Here is an 18,132-nt window from a genome sequence, read left to right as displayed (position 1 = left end):
GATAAGTTAACAAAAATACTAATTTGACTCGTATTGATTTTTTTAAAAAACTAAATTGAAACGTTGAATTATTCAGTTATCAAATTGGCACAATCTTTTAAAGATTATTATGAACAATGTCTAAATCTTTAGTATAGATGGAGAGGAGACATCTACATATATAGATTTGTGTTGGAAGAATGTTGGCTAGACAAGTGTTCTTTGAAGGAGACAAATTCTATGAAGCATCAAATGGAACCTGTACTTATAACCGTAGTTGTCAGCGTGAAGCACATGCAACTTTTGAAATTAAGGGAAGGTGATTATGTTGAGGAAAAGTATATGGAATCAGTGAAAAAGTAAATAATTTAATTAATTTATAATTATATTTAATTAATTTTATTTATTTTAATTTATAATATTTGATATTAATTGCTTCTCACCCTAAATTAAAATTTTAAATGATATGTTGGAGAAATAGGGGTCGGATCACGAAACTTCCAACAATTCCGATTTTTAGTATATACAAAAATTATAAAATATATAAAAGAACATCTATTTAGTATGAAAAAGAACCATTTAGATACTTAGTAGAAAAAACATCCTAATAATCAACATAAGCACTATTTACGTAGAGATTTTGAATTTATCCAGAGGCATTTGGTTATGTTAATTAGAATATGTGAGATTAGCTAGTAGAATGGATTGTTTCATGATATAAAGAGTTGGACGTGTTTTTTTCTAAGTTTACACTTTAAAACAATGCAATATAAAAATATAAGATTTTGTAGCCTTTTTAATTTATAGTTTTATTGTAAGATTTTGTATTTACATTTTTTGGAAATGACTATTTTAGTGGGTTTAGTCAGAAAATAGTTGACATTTAGATGGAAGATTTATTTTAGTAGGTTGTCACAAAATGATAAAGTAATAGATGCTCAAAAATTTTCTGGAGATGAAATTTGGATGGAAGAAGAAATAGTTACTAAAAAAGGAATATTATTTTCATGAATAACTACTAAAATGTATAACCTTAAAATATTATTTTCATGAAATTACTTATATTATTTAAATTACGAATATTAATTATTTTTTATAAAATTTTAATTTACAAATAATTTATTTAAAAAAATATATACATTATACTCAAAAAAATTTTGAAGACCAAAAAAGTATTAAAATTTTGTTATAAAAAATATTACTCAATGAATGACCAAAAAAAGATACAACTAGTACTTCTAATGAATAATAAAAAAAAAAACAAAAAATTAGTCATGCTAATTAAAAAAATATTATTCAATAAAACCCTTTTACATTAAAGAAAAAGAAAAAAGAATTAGAAAGCATGCGTGTCCCCTAATACTCTCTAATTTTTTATAAATTTATTCAAACATTCAAAATATTATTTAAAAAAATGACATATATTATTCAAATGATATATTATTAAAATTGTAAAAAAATTGAAAGTTATTATAAAAAGCTTAAAATTTTTTTATAGCAAGGTTTTAGATTTTTTTTGTGGATTCATAAATCCAATATAAGCATCCAGGTCATAAACTAATTTGGAGGGCCATCTTACTATGCAACTACACTGCACATTACTTAATTAACCTTAATCCCAGGACCAGCCAAAAAAAAAAAAAAAAACTTAACACATTCCGTTTTCATTCATTATGTTTTTATTTTATTATTTAATTAATGTTGAATAAATTTTAACCACTAAATTAATATATTACTTTTTATTTTGTTAAACAACTTAATTCTCAAATTATTACTAGAATTTTTTGTGTATAACGTAATTCTAAATTTAGTATTAAAATTTTTTGTCTATTAATAGAAATAAATATTTTTATAACAAATTTTTAATAACTTTTTGGTCTTCAAATTTTTTTGGTATAATGTATAAATTTTTTTAAATAACTTATTTATAAATTAAAACTTTATAAAAAATAATTAATATTTATGATTTACATGATATAAGCAATTTCATAAAAATAATATTTTAAGATTACACATTTTAGTAGTTATTCATGAAAATAATATTCTTTCTTTAGTAACGGTTTCTTTTATTATCCAAATTTCCTCTCTTAAAACAAGCATTTGCTCTTAAGAAAATTTTTCAGCATCTATAACTCATTATTTTGTGACAGCCCACTAAAATAAATCTTTCATCTAAATGTCAACTATTTTCTGACTAAACCCACTAAAATAGTCATTTCCAAAAAACTGTATACACAAAATCTTACAATAAAACTATAAATTAAAAAGACCTACAAAATCTTATATGTTTATATTGCACTGTTTTAAAGTGCAAGCCTAGAACAAAACACGTCCAACTCTTTATACCATGAAATAACCCATTTTACTAGCTAATCCCACATATTCTAATTAACGTAATCACCTTTCCTTAATTTCAAAAGTTGCATGTACTTCACATCAACTACTGTTATAAGTACAGGTACTATTTGATGCGTCACAGAATTTGTCCCCTTCAAAAAATACTTATCTAGCCAACATTCTTTCAACACAAATTTATACATATAGATGTCTCCTTTCCATCTATATCAGTGACAAATCTAAAAAATTTTAGAAGTGAGGGCAAAATAATATAATAAAATAATAAAAAATATATATTAATATTAATATATTTAGATATTTAAATTTTGGAGTATATTAGTTAATCAAATTTCTAATAAATAAATATAATTAGTACATCTAAAAGTATAGTAATTTAATTTAAAAATATTTTTTTATTTTAATATTTCGGTAATATTGCATGAGTAATACATTTATTATTAATACTTGCGCTTAGTCAAGCATCTAATATCCGTTAAATTATATTTATATTGATTATTTTTATATGATACAAAAAAATTATAACTCAATAGCTAAAAAATCTATAAGAAATATAACTCGAATGAACTAATCTAAAATTTTGATTATTTTTTATTTTGATGTCTGAATTTTTTCTAAAATTATGTGAAAGAGACAAAAAAAATTATAAAAAAAAATAAAAATTTAAATTAAACCATCACAATTATTTTTATATATAGGTATAGATAAAATAATATATTTTTTCTATTAAACAAATATCAAATAATTTTTTGATATTTAATTACAAAATTGATATTTTATAATATTATAATAAAAATTTTTTTTAACGAAAACAATATTATATGTATATATAAACAAAATTAAATTAAACAAAACAATAAAAAATAAATAAATTATATATATTATAAAAAAGTATTAAATACTAATAATCTCATTTATATTTAAAAAATTAAGCTTAACTTTAGATAATTAAATCATTAGATTATTATTAGTTATTATTAATATTTATTTTAAATTTATATAATACAATAATTTTTATTGTTGTATTAATATCTAATAATATAAATATTTTTTACACATAATTTTTTTTTTGAAGTGTGAGGACAAACAAATTATTATAATAGAAACAATTCTCTCTCTTGAAAATTCAATGGAGGCAATTGCCCCCACACCCCTCCACATAAATCCGTTCCTGATCTATATCAAAGACTTTGCCTTACTTTTTTTATTGATAACAATTTTGTTTTTTTGAAATAACTTTTTCTAAGGACATTGTGAAAATATCAAAACCAAAGCTACAAAAAGTGTAACAATAAATATTGAGTGTGACAACTGATAACGGCTAATTTTTTTTTATATTATATAAATATATGTGTAATACATTATTATGGGAAAATTAGGTGTTTTTTTTATATGGTGTTTTATTCAAATTGGACGGTCCGATTTGTTTGAAAAAAAAAATAAAGTACAAATCGGAGGGTCCGATTTGTTTGATAAAAAAAAAAACTACAAATCGCATGGTTCGTTTTGTATTTTTAATTTTTTTTTATTTTTTAAAATAGAAATCGGACGGTCCGATTTCAACAGAAAATTTTTTTTTTTATTTTTAAAAACACAAATCGGACCATCCGATTTGTGATTGTTGATTTTAAAAATAAAACAAATCGGAGGGACCGATTTGTTCACACCATAGCAATGAAAAACTCATTTCTTCTCCCATCATTGTGAGATGCATTCAGCTCTTCCCCACACAAAAAATAATAAGCGCACTGATAACCACCCTTTATAAAACCGTTAAACTTTCGAATCTAAGTAAATTACTGTTTTAACCCACCCTCTTGATTTATATAGATATATAGTTGCCCCTTAAATATGATAAGTTTAAACTGATTTTTTTTTTCTTTTTAATATTATGGAGGACGATTGATTGTAATGTTCATGAAGTATGAATGAAAGTATCGTTTTAGGATATTTATCATGATGTGGAAGATAACGTGGACCTGTTTCACTGTTTTAAAAAATAGAAAGTATAAAAACTTATGTATTAAGATATGTTGTATTTTGTGTTCTTTAATTTCAAACACATTTTTATAGAATTTACTTTTATATTTTTCCAACACGTAGAAAAGTTTTTAGATTATGTAACACCTTTTTAGTTCAAAAACTAGATGTACACATGATAGAGTTAAAACTTTAGAAAAAATTTTAAGTGTTGTATCTGAAATATTAATATTATTAAATTATTGGTTTTAATTAATATATTATATATATTTTTTATAATTAAAATCAACATTTAAAACTACTAAAATACTAGTATTTCAGATATTTAAAATTCTTCCAAAACTTTAAAGGTGAATTCTATTTTTTTTTCACTTAAATTTGTTTCAACAATATTTTTGTTAGAATATATTAAAATTTTATTTGAATAGTATAACATCCAGACACATCATGTAATGATTTTATATTGATTCAATTTGATATTACAGATCAGTTTTTATTTCCACGCTATCATTAAATTATTTCTTTAATTACCATCAAAATAGACATTTTTATTTTGGTGGATACTTAAACCATATTAATTTTATTCTCGTATCAATTTCTTATACTATATTATTTTCTTACAATCATATTACGTCACACTAAAAATTAGTTGTCAAATTAATTACTCGTATAAAATAAGTTAAACAATATATATTTATACACAAAATTTTGTATATATAACATTTTTATTTTCTTATGGATGTTATTAGTTCTAATTTTGATCCATAATATGTTTTGGTGGTAGATGCCAATTGTAAACACCGGTCCTGAGACAAAGAACCATTTGTTAAAGTTGATCCAACCGGAAGATATGGCAGATACGGTGAGACACTAGGAATAAGTGGTGCTTTCAAAATTGTGTACAGAGCATTTGATAAAGAAGAGGGAACAGGAGTGGCTTGGAACCAAGTGAAGCTTGGGAACTTGAGTGATGATGATACTTGACGGAAGATAAATGTCCATAAAGAATTTTTTAAAAATAATCATGTTGAAGTATAGTTCTAAAATTGATATACAATTCTTAATTAACGTTTAATTTATTTGTCATAATACATATCAATAAAAATAACCGAAATATTTAAATATCGGGTTGGCTCTCAAAGGAATTGCAGGGAAGTGTACTTATTATTGGTTATAGAAAAGTATTTTTGGAATTTTTGAAGCTATGGAAAAACCGGATGTCTTTCAGCCTATCCCTGTTATTCTTAATGGCTCCAACTATGCACATTGGGTTGAAGCTATGCGAGGATTTCTTAAAGGGCGAAAATTATGGCGATATGTGACTGGTGATATTGCTTGTCCTGTTAAGCCAACTGTATCCAAAGATGGTGCCTCCAAATCCAAGGAGGATGTTGAGAAGAAGAAGGACTATGCAGAGAAATTAGAAGATTGGGATAGTAAAAATCATCAGATTATCACCTGGTTCCGCAACACTTCTACTCCTGGCATTCATTTACAGTTTGGGCGTTTTGAAACTGCTAAAGAAGTATGGGATCATTTGGCAAAACGTTACACTATTTCTGATCTCTCTCATCAGTACCAACTGCTTAAGGAACTTCATAGCCTTAAGCAAGAATGTGGCCAAGCAGTTTTTGATTTTCTTGCTCAGATGGAGATTATTTGGGATCAGTTGACCTCTTGTGAGCCTGTTCTTAAAGATCCCACTGATGCTAAGGCATATGAGGATTATCGGAACTGGACACGTCTCATCCAATTTCTAATGGCACTTACTGATGACTATGAGCCGGTCAGGGCTTCTCTTCTTCATCAGAATCCCTTGCCTAGTCTTGAAGATGCTCTTCCTCGTCTTAAGTCTGAAGAAACGCGCTTGGGATTGCTTCGTTCTAAAAGTGAAATTGTCTTTGCTGCCACCGACAGAAAGGGCGAAATCTGTCGCAATTGTAATCGGCCTGGGCATTCCTTCTCCGACTGTCCTTCTATTGAATGTCGTAAGTGCAAACAAAAAGGCCACATTGGCTCCAACTGCCCGAAACTGTTCTGCCATTATTGTAAGCTCTCGGGTCACTTGATTGCTACCTGTCCTACTCGACCACCACGCTCAGATCAGAATAAGTATCAACCTCGTCCCAACAACTTTTCGCATGTGCCTGCCTCTGCTGCTGCTGCTGCTACTGAGTCCACCTCTTCCACATCTCTCAACATACCTTCTGTCTCAACATCAGATATTGAAACCTTTCTTAGGCAACTTCTCTCCTTTCCTGGTAATACCCCCGCTACTCTTTCCACCCCTCCAAGTAATTCTAAATGGTATTTTGATTCTGGTTGTTTCAATCATATGTCTCCTTTGCGTCATCTTTTTTCGTCATTGTCTCCCACTACAAATGCACCTTCTGTTAACACTGCTAATGGTTCCCTCTTGCATCCATCACATCACGGGGTTATTTCACAGTCCAATATTCATCTTTCTGATGCTTATTTTATTCCAAAATTAAATTTTAATCTTATCTCTGTCGGTCAGCTTGTTGAACTTGGTTTTGATGTCATTTTTTCAAATTTTGGTTGTCGTGTGCAGGATCGTCAGACGGGAAAGATCATCGGGACTGGATGTAAGGTCGGACGCTTATTTGAGCTCGAGAACCTTCATGTTTCCTCTATAAATCTCTGTGCTGCTTCCTCTCCATCTACTCTTCACTTGTGGCACCGTCGTCTTGTCCATAGCTCCTTAGGCAAATTACGTCCTCTTATATCTACGGGTGTTTTAGGTCAAGTTCAAAATGAGTCTTTAGTTTGCATTTCTTGTCACACTGCAAAACAACCTGCCTTATCCTTTAATAATAATTCCTCTATTGCATGCTCTCCTTTTGATCTTATTCATTCTGATGTTTGGGGCCCCGCTCCCACCGCTTCTATGGAAGGGCTCGATATTTTGTCATCTTTATTGATGATTATTCACGTTTTACTTGGGTCTATTTGATGACTAATCGTTGTGAGTTGCCTCAGATTTATATTAACTTTGCCACTATGGTTCGAACTCAGTTTTCAAAGGTCATTAAAATTTTCAGACGTGATAATGCTATGGAATATCGTGACTCCAAACTTTTAAATTTTCTCGCTGAACAGGATACTTTGTCCGAGTTTTCTTGTCCTGGTACCTCTCAACAAAATGGCAGAGCTGAGCGTAAACACCGTCATATTCTTGACTCTGTCCGTGCGATGCTTATTTCCTCTTCCTGTCCTGAGCGTGCTTGGGGTGAAGCTGTCCTCACTGCTGTTCATGCTATCAATAGACTCCCTTCTTCTGTTCTTGGTAACACTACTCCCTTTGAGCGTCTTTATTGTACTTCTCCCGATTACAGTTCTCTCAGTGTTTTTAGTTGTGTCTGTTTTGTCCTTCTTCAGCCTCATGAACATAATAAGCTTGAACCTCGGGCTCGCATGTGTTGTTTTCTTGGTTATGCTTCTGAACATAAGGGTTATCGTTGTTGGGATCCTATCTCTCGCCGTATTCGTATATTTCGTCATGTTGTCTTCTGGGAGCATCACATGTTCTCTAGTTTTTCCTTCTTTGAGTCCATTCCTTCTACTCCGTCACTGTTTTTTACTAACCCAAATGTTGATCTATTTCCTAGTGATGATACTACAGGGTCTACCCCAAGTCCACCCCTCGAGGCTCCTGATCCTCCACCTTCTCCATCTCCAGATGATTCTAGTTCGGACGGCGATCCCGCTCCTAGTGTCATGCCTCCTCCTCCCACTCGTTCTTCTAGGGTAAGGAATCTCCCTCCTCATCTTCTTGATTATCATTGCTTTTTTACTATTCTTCATCAACATCAACCTAAGTCATTCAGAGAAGCCTCCACAAATCCAAATTGGCAACAAGTAATGCAGGAAGAAATACAGGCACTTGAAAAAGCACACACTTGGGATTTGGTTGATCCTCCTTCTGATCAGGAAGTTGTGGGTAGTAGATGGGTATACAAGATCAAGACTCGCTCTGATGGCTCTATTGACCGTTATAAGGCACGCTTGGTTGCTCAAGGTTGTACGCAAGAGTATGGTATTGATTATGAAGAGACTTTTGCTCCTGTTGCTCGCCTTACGTCTGTTAGAGCTCTCCTTGCCATTGCTGCAGTTAAAAGATGGTCTCTCAGTCAGATGGATGTGAAGAATGCATTTCTTAATGGGGATTTGAAACAGAAAGTCTATATGAAACCACCTCCAGGATATCCTTGTCCTTCCAGTAAGATTTGTCTCCTTCGCAAGGCACTTTATGGACTTAAGCAAGCTCCTCGTGAATGGTTTGACAAGTTTAGCACTACCATATGCAGTCTTGGTTTTATTTCTAGTCCTCATGAGAATGCGCTTTTCATTCGTAAAATCGACCGTGGAGTTGTTCTTCTACTTTTGTATGTTGATGACATGATCATTACTGGAGATGATGTTGATGGTATCTCTGATCTCAAGGCCTTACTTCACCGTACCTTTGAGATGAAGGATCTTGGTTCTCTCAGCTATTTTCTTGGTCTCGAGGTCATCTCCACAGATGATGGAATTTATCTCTCTCAGGCTAAGTATGCTTCAGATCTTCTTGCTCGCGCTGGGATTACAGATAGTCGCACTGAGTCTACTCCTCTTGAGCCTAATGTTCGATTTACCCCTATGGATGGCACTGTTTTGGATAATCCGACACTTTATCGCCAGTTAGTTGGAGGTCTCGTCTACTTGACTATCACCCAACCAGACATTGCCTATCCAGTTCATGTCCTCAGCCAGTTCTTGTCTGCTCCTCGTACTACTCACTATGCAGCAGTTCTTTGCATTCTTCGGTATGTCAAAGGCACTCTATTTCATGGTCTTTATTTTTCTGTCCATTCCTCTTTGACCCTTCAGGCATACTCTGATGCTGATTGGGCTAGTGATCCCACTGATCGTCGTTCTACTACTAGTTACTGTTTGTTTCTTGGCGATGCTCTCATCTCTTGGCGTGCTAAGAAGCAAACGTTCACTGCTCGCTCAAACACAGAAGCTGAGTACCGTGCCCTCGCTGACACCACTGCTGAGGTTATCTCGGTTCGTTGGCTTCTCGAAGATCTGGGTGCTCCTCAGTCGTCCCCTACTGATGTTTTTTGTGATAACCGCAGTGCTATTCAGATTGCCCATAATGATGTGTTTCATGAACGCACCAAACACATTGAGATTGATTGTCATTTTGTTCGGCAACGTATCCTTATTGATGTTGTTCGTCTCATTGCTGTTGGGACACTGGATCAGACTGCTGATATCTTCACGAAAGCTCATCACCCGACTCGCTTTCGGACTTTGTTATCCAAACTCAAGTTGGTATCCTTAGCTCCCACTTGAGTTTGAGGGGGGATGTTAGAGAATCATTAAAATCAATTTAGATCAATTAGCATCGTCTATATTTATATAGCATATCTGTACATTAATTGTAGGATTCTATGTCTTTATTACTTTGATTCATTTAGCACCTATAAATACCCCTTGTATATTGTACCTCAGTACACAACTCAATAATACACTTTTCAGATTACTCTCTCAGTCTCTTGTTTCTAACACATGTAATCAAAATGCAAAAACTTGACTACCCATTGACTATCTTTTGCCACATATTCATGCATCCCAAATTTGAGAACAATACATATGCATTGTCAACACCACTTATTTTGGGACATTTTGTCCCCTTGTGTTGCTTTCTTTTTTCTCTTTTTTTTTTCTTTTTTTTTTCTTTTTATTCTTTTTATATACGTGGTGAATAATATATATGAACGAGAAATTAATGCATATGATTCAAGTATTGAATGCATGAATATGTGCCCAACTATATATTTTTTTCGCTTTCTTACAAAAAGTATAACATACCCAATTCCCAAATCAAATATTCCCAAACCCAATTTTTCCACACTTAAATCACACTAGTCTAAACTAATCAATGATTTAAATTAAGGACATTTATTATTTTCCGTTTAGAGTTAGTGATGTGCTAAAATAAAAAACAAATGGGTTAAAATAGGCTCAGCATTGGTTTGCAAAGAATGATGAAAAGGTAAGGCTATTTGGGTATGTGAACTTTGTGAAACAAATGCCTCAATCGTATAAATGCGTTCATACATCAAACAATGAAAATATAGAATCAATCAAGACAAAGATTATAATCTTAGAGAGAACAACACACACCAAAATAAAATATTGGTTGATAAGATGCAACCAATCAAATAGGTTCAAAAATATCACTAGGCTTGTGTGTTTGAGCTCTAATACCATGTTCTAAATTAAATTTTTTCAAGCAAGTTCAACAAAACTTTAACAATTACGGCTTCCTCCAATTGCTCCAATACAAAGTCACACTCCTCATTTTTTATCGGAGTTTCTAATCTCTCTCTCATGCTCCGTTCTTCATTAGATTCTCTGCATGAGGCCATGGGAGTTCGTTGAGTGTCCAAACATTGGGAAGCTAATCGACTTACTACCTCGGTCAAGGCAGCTGCGAATTCTAGTGTCGTCCTTTGCATCTCGCTTTGGCCTTGAAGAATAAGACCAAGGGTGTCACCCATTGGAGATTGGGATGGATATAAGGGTTCATTGCTTGGGAGGAAGGGTTCATGATAGGAAGGTGGTTCATCTTGGTAAGAGCATGGAGGTGGTGTATATTGAGGTGGTGGTTCTTGGGAGTATGGGTATTGGAATTGTTGTGGTTCTAAGTATAGTTCGTATGGTGGTTGGTGTGGTGGATAAGGATTAGGATCATATGAGGGTGTTTGGTGGTATGAGGCTTGTGAGTATGGTTGAGGGCTATGTTGTGGAGGAGGTTCATATGCATATGGTGGAGGTTGTTGATAGTCACAAGAAGGTCCACCATAGCCATCTGATTGGTATACATCTTGGAATGGCTCCTGCTCATAGTGCATTGGAGAGGGTTGTTGCCATGAAGATTGATCATATGCTTGAGCCTCCTCCCACCTTTGATTCTCCCATCCTTGATGCAAGCCTTCATTGGAGTTCCCATTTCCTACGACATAGTTGTAACCACACTCATAGCCAAAGGGGTGAGAATTTATGGTGAAAAGACAAAATAAAATCAAAAGCTAATAAGAAATAATGAAAACAAACTCCTGAAACAAGCAACAACTAACAAAGAAGTAAGAGGCAAACATATTCATAATATATACAATAACCAATAATAAGGCACACATTTGCAATTCCCTGGCAACGGCGCCAAAAACTTAACAGAGGATAAATGTCGGTAAAGAATTTCTCAAAAATAATCACGTTGAAGTATAGTTCTAAACTGACATTCAATCCTCAATCAACGTTTAATTTGTTTGTCACAATGCAAACCAATAAAAATAACCGAAGTATTTAAGCATCGGGTCGTCTCTCAAAGGAATTGCAGGAAAGTGTACTTATTATTGGTTGTAGAAAAGTATTTTTGGGATTTTTGAACGATGAACAAGGAATGTAAATAACAAGAAAATAAACTAATAACTAAGAAAAGTCCTAACAAGGGTTGAGAATTGGAATTCCTATCCCCATTATCGTTGTCAATTGTGATGGTAATTGCCTTTTACTCTCACTTAGTTAACCTCTAACTATTGAACGAAAGTCAAGTGAGCAAAATCAACTTAAGTTCACAAATCCTAATCAAAGACTAGATTTATTGAAACTCAACCCAACTAGCAACTTTCAATCACCAATCAACAAGAGACTTTGACAATTCAAGAGTCTCCAAATTACTCAATTTAAGAAAAGAACACAAAAATCTATTTTAAAATCCAACCAAATATTTTGTCAAACACTTGGAAGACACAAAATAAAAATATAAAAAATTAACAAGAAATAGTAAAATCTAAGACTAACAATTGCAAGAATACAATAACAACAAATTGAAGAAAGCGACAATAAACATAAAATACCTCAAAGTGCATTAAAAAGAAATTAGAATCAACAAAGAGTCATGAACAATAAAGTAACAAGGTAAAGGAAATAACATATAAAATTAAAAGAGCAAAGAGGTAATAATAGGAAATTAAAAGAGGAACTTGAATCAAGATGAGAGGTAGAATCTAAACCTAAATGAAACTGAAAATAAAATAAGAAACCCTAAAACCTAAAGAGAGAAATCCACCCTTTCCAGCTCCCCTCTCCAGCCTCTTGTCTTTCTTTTTGGGCTTGAAACTGGGCCAAAAGTAGCCCGAAAATCGCCCCCGGCGTTTTCTCTTTATCGAGGCACATGCCGCTCGTCACGTGTACGCGTCAGCCACGCATACGCATCGTTTAACTATGCGCAAGGTCACGCGTACGCGTCATGTAGACGTTGTATTTGGTCACGCGCACGCGTCAGCCACGCGTATGCGTCGGTACCAGCTTCTCAAATCTGCAAATCTTTGTGTTCGTTCCACTTTTGCATGCTTCCTTTCCATCTTCTAAGTCATCCCTACCCTATAAAACCTGAAACACTTAACACACATATCATGGCATCGAATGGTAATAAAAGATGATTAAAAATTAGCAATTTTAAGGCCAAAGAAGCATGTTTTCAATCATAGCATAAAATTAGAAAGGAAACTTAAAAACATGCAATTTATATGGATAAGTGTGAGAATAGTTGATAAAATTCACTCAATTCAATCCAAAATATACCATAAAATAGTGGTTTATCAATCTTTCCATGGTGGATAGGCATTACTCTGAAGTCACATTGCTCAAAAGCATTTCCAATGAACATATCATTTCACTTTTCGCCTTCTGGGAGGATGACATGAACAACACACTCAATTTCATTACTGAGGTATGTAACAGTGGCAATCTGAGGGAATACCGGAAGAGGCACAAACATGTTTTCTTGAAGGCTCTAAAGAAATGGTCTAAGCAGATTCTTGAAGGTTTGAATTATTTGCATACTCATCATCCTTGCATCATCTATAGAGGCCTCAACTGCAGTAATGCCTTTGTCAATGAAAAAACTGGCCAGGTATGTTATTCAAAAACACTATGTATATATAAAAAATGGTGAATGCTATGGTGCCTTTGAGATTGTGTCTAACTTGAACTTTTTTTTTTAATATTGGACCAAAGGTGGTGTTACCCACAAAAATGACCGAACAGGAGAGTTTAACGGCGCTATGGGAGCCGCAAGGAAGACGTCGACGCCGTTATGTGAAAAATGTCACTGACGTGTTGATCAAAATGTCACCGACGTTTTGTTGTGCATGATCGACACGTGGCAGGTTCCTTTCTCTTTCCACACGTTAATGAAAACGCCAACTCCCTTCTTCCTTCATTCTTTCTTCTTCAGTTCATTGTCTCCATTCCTATTATTCATTCTGTTTGAAGAAGCTGGAAGTTGCCATTTTACTTACCCCACATTCCCACAATAAAGAAAACGGCAGTCAGTCAAAGATAGAAAATGGTTAATATTTTAAACGTTTTATTAGTAGTTAGTTAGGGTTAATCCTATTTTTTTGAACTAAAAATTCTAAAAACAAATAGTATATAATATTTTTAAAATAGTTTTTTGATTAAGTAGATAAATAAATTAATTATTAGTTGATTAGGAGTAGTTAAAAAATATATTTTCTTTGTTAAAGTTATAATAATAGTATTAATTGTTAGCATTGATAAATTATCGTTAGTGTATAGTATTAGTTGAATGTTAGTGTATATTTTTTTAATTTTAATTTTGTTTAATTAATTTTTTAAAAAACAGAATTTTATTATTTTTAGTTTGATTTTATATAATTTATATGAAAAAAGGCCGCTTTAGAATTTTAGTTTTGTTTTAATTTTTACTTTTTTAAAAAACAGATGTTTTTAGTAATTTTAGTTATATTTTAAATAACTTATTAGAAAAAAATTAATAATTTTAATTTTATTTAAAATAATTGATTTCAAAATAGAATTATTATTTATTTAATTCGGATATAATTTTTTAGTGATTTAGGTTTTTAGGTTAAAATTTAACTAAAATATATTAGCTTTGATTATTATTTAAATTTTTTTTATATAAAATATTAGATGTTTCGGTTTTTATTAGTTTAAATTTCTAGTTAATTTATATGTATAGTGCGTGAAATTTTTAATAATAAAATTGAATTATTATATATATATATACCGTTATGTTTTTTATTTTAATTATTTATTGGAAAAAAAATTATTGTTATTAAATTTTAGTATGTTTAGTAATTTTAGGCATTTTTGCAATATATATTGAAAAATAATGGAAACATATTTAGATAGGATAATTAGTAATTCTTAGGATATGTGTTTAGTAAATAGATTAATAGTTATTATTATTATTGTTTTCAGTAAAAAAGAAAAAAGAAAAATATAAATAATTTCTTTCTATATTATTTTAGTGTAGCGTTAAAGACAAAAATGAAAAAGCGTGACATCACACGTGCTGACGAGCATATATCAGAATATCTTTAACATCTTGTATATGTAAGTAATTTTTGTGTTTACTGTTATGCTTAATAATTAATAATTCAATTAGTAATTATAAATTATTTGGATTTTTAGTAATTATTAATTGAGTAATTCTCCACATACAAGTGATTTTCAATACAAGTCACACAAGTCATTTATATTCACGCCGTTTCACGTTTTTTTTGTGCCTCTTTTTCTTCTTCTTTTTTCTCCGTGCTTCCTCTTCCTCCTCCTCATCTTCTTCTTCTTCTTCTTCTTCTTCTTCTTCTTCTTCTTCTTCTTCTTCTTCTTCTTCTTTTCTTTTTTTTCGTAATATTTCTCTCTCGTTATCATCGTCATCAACACCACCTCTTCCTTCCTTTTTTTTTTTATTGAAATTTCTTCTCCTCTTTTCGTTTTCTCTTTCTCCTTCATCAAATTCACCAGAAAAAACGAAGAAACATTATTCAAGGTACTGTTTTACTGTTCTTCTAGATTTTTTTTCTAGATTGTCTCTGTTATGTGCCTAATCCTTAACCAGCAAAACATTAAAAGATTTCAAGAAGAAATATACTGTCTCCCCCTATATTGGGTGTATTTCTTAAATCCTTTGGGTGTATTTCTGTAATCGTTTGGTTTATTTCTGTAACTGTTTGGGTGTATTTTTGTAATCCTTTGGATGTATTTCTGTAATCGTTTGGGTGTATTTTTGTAATTGTTCGGGTGTATTTCTGAAGTTCCATCATCTTCAAAACAATTTCAAAGCTTGATTTCAGAAACCATGAAAAAAAAACAGAAGGAGATCGAAGGCAAAGAGAAAACGCTTTTCCATACAACTCATACAAGTCATTTATATTCACGCCGTTTTCACATTTTTTTTGTGCCTCTGTTTTTTCTTCTTCTTTCTCCGTGCTTCTTCTTCTTCTTCTTCTTCTTCTTCTTCTTCTTTCTCTGTGTCTCTTCTTCTTCTTTTTCGTAAAAAAGAAAACAAAGATGAAACACGCGAAGATGGCTCAGTAACGCGCGTGTTAGGCCCAACTTGTAAGACTTGTAAACAAAAATGACTTGTATGTGTAGTACTCCTCTTATTAATTATATTTGTTACTAAACCGAGTATTAATTTAGTAATATTGACTAGTTCTGGTTATTGACGGTTAGTTATTACTTTTGTTTTCAGGGTTTAAGAAATCTGCACACTAGACACTTACACCAAATAAACTCATATGATGCTAGGGTGGAAGAACAACTCAGAGAGAGCGGATTCTATCATGTATCTCAGATTGGAAGGATCATGTCTCACGGTCCAACTATAGACGCACTAGTTGAAAGGTGGCGGCCTGAGACGCACACGTTTCATCTTCCACACAGCGAGTGCACGATTACGTTGGAGGACGTCGCCATGATTTTTGGACTCCAAACTCACAGCTTGCCATTTACTGGATCAACTGACCACAGCACAAGTGGGTTAGAGAATAAGTGCATGACCCAATTTGGTATTGCTCCTGGCCTGAACAGCCATAAAGGAAGCGGAGTGAAGCTAGCATGGTTCCGCACCCTAAAGCGGCGCCAACATTTGACTAACGCAGTAAGTAGGGAAATTTATGTAAAATGTCACATAATGTGTCTATTTAGAACAACGTTATTTAGTGACAAATCTAGAATCAGTGTGCACTGGAAGTATTTGCCGTTGCTTCGTGACTTTTCTCATATTCACAAGTTTAGTTGGGGTTCAGCTTGCCTTGCACACATGTATCGATCCTTATGTAGGGCATCTAGGTATGATTGCAAGGACATTGATAGTCCTATGCCGTTGCTCCTTGTATGGGCATGGTTACGACTACCGTCAATAGGACCACTGCCGATGGATACTAGCTTTCCACTTGCTCGCAGGTAAAATTTAGCTAAGATGTGGATTTAGTGTTTTTTACTGTAGCAACTGATATTACGAATCACTTATGATTTAATTTGATGACATTGTGGTTGATGGTTGAAATGATTTATGAATTGAAGGAACCCTTAAGGGTGGTTAAGTCCACATTTAGGAGAGGTTATGTCCAAATTTTTATAAAAATACGAGTTGTTGCAATATGCCAGGTGGAATGATTTTCAATCGCTATCGAGCAGTATAAAAATTGGACAACTGCTGACGTCAGGAGAAGGTTGGACGATCTTTCTCCGGACGGGGTACTTGTTTCGTCATTTAGATTTTTTCTTATGCTATATTAAATTGATGATTGCTCATTTATAACTTTGATATTTGATGTGTTTTTACAGTTTGTGTGGGATGCATACAGTCCCAACCGGATTACGCCGCATCTTATTCCATTTGAGATCAACGATGGTGCAGATCTCTGGAGTGCGACTGTGCCTTTAATATGCTTTGAGACTGTGGAGTGGCATCCCACTGATAGGGTCAGAAGACAATTTGGCTTTCATCAAGACCCGCTAGTTGAACATATGAAACTCGGCGCATCCCACAACATAGTGCTGACGGGACCGAAAAACAAGAACTGGAGCATAGAACACAAAAAATGGATCTCACAGTGGTTAAACAGTCCCGCATCCATATTGACCGGTGCACATGGCGACCATTATCAACCTTCTGAGCAGTACATGGACTGTTATGTTTGTAATTTTGGTCATCACCTGCGTCTCTCCGAGCATGTCAATAAAGACCAACAACCATAGCAAGAGCAATCACATCAACAAGAGCAACCAGCTCAGCAACAACACCCACCACGGCAAGATCAACAACCATATTCACAACCATATACATACCCACCGTATCCGTACCTACCACATCCAGAAGCATAAGCATACCCACCATGCACACAACCATATTCACAACATTTCACTCAGCCTGTTATATCATATCCACCATACTCACAGGAATATGCACAACCTTTCACTCAACCTACCATACAGTCATACACACAGCCCTCTACGATGCACGAGGAATGCATACCGACCCAGGCACCGCACTATTCGTTGACACAAATACTAGGGACATCAACACATGATGAGGAACAGTATAGGCATATTATTGATTGGGTTCAGGGTCCTGAGTCATCTCAGTGGTATCCAGGACCCTGTACAGGTGCCGGTGCCTCAAGAGGGTCCTGGTCGGTTATCTTTGGATGCGAGCCGTCCACCGCGGTCCTTTTCTGAGCACTCTATGCCGAAGAGCTCTGTTGATTCTGGTAGGAGTGCCCATAGGGGGATTGGATGTCGCCAGACTTTGACACGGATTTCTATGCCCGAAGAGGATGAGGAGGAGACTGACAACACGGCTGACAAGACTTGTGCATGGGAGCATGAAGTCGATCAGCTTGGTTTAGTTCCTGATGTGGTTGATGAGGTTGATACAAGTGATGAAATGGTTGACGAAGCAGGTGT

General features: G+C 33.3%; 1 pseudogene; it reads left to right on the top strand.

The window, feature by feature from the left end:
• Positions 1 to 231: 231 nt before the first annotated feature.
• LOC112763062 (probable serine/threonine-protein kinase WNK11) overlaps positions 232 to 18,132 on the top strand; it is a 37,878-nt pseudogene continuing 19,977 nt past the window's right edge.

The sequence above is a fragment of the Arachis hypogaea genome, chromosome 17 (genome assembly GCF_003086295.3).
Source record: "Arachis hypogaea cultivar Tifrunner chromosome 17, arahy.Tifrunner.gnm2.J5K5, whole genome shotgun sequence".
Lineage (NCBI taxonomy): Eukaryota > Viridiplantae > Streptophyta > Magnoliopsida > Fabales > Fabaceae > Arachis > Arachis hypogaea.
Note: the sequence above shows the minus strand (reverse complement) of the source record. Positions and strands in the feature narration are given on the sequence as shown.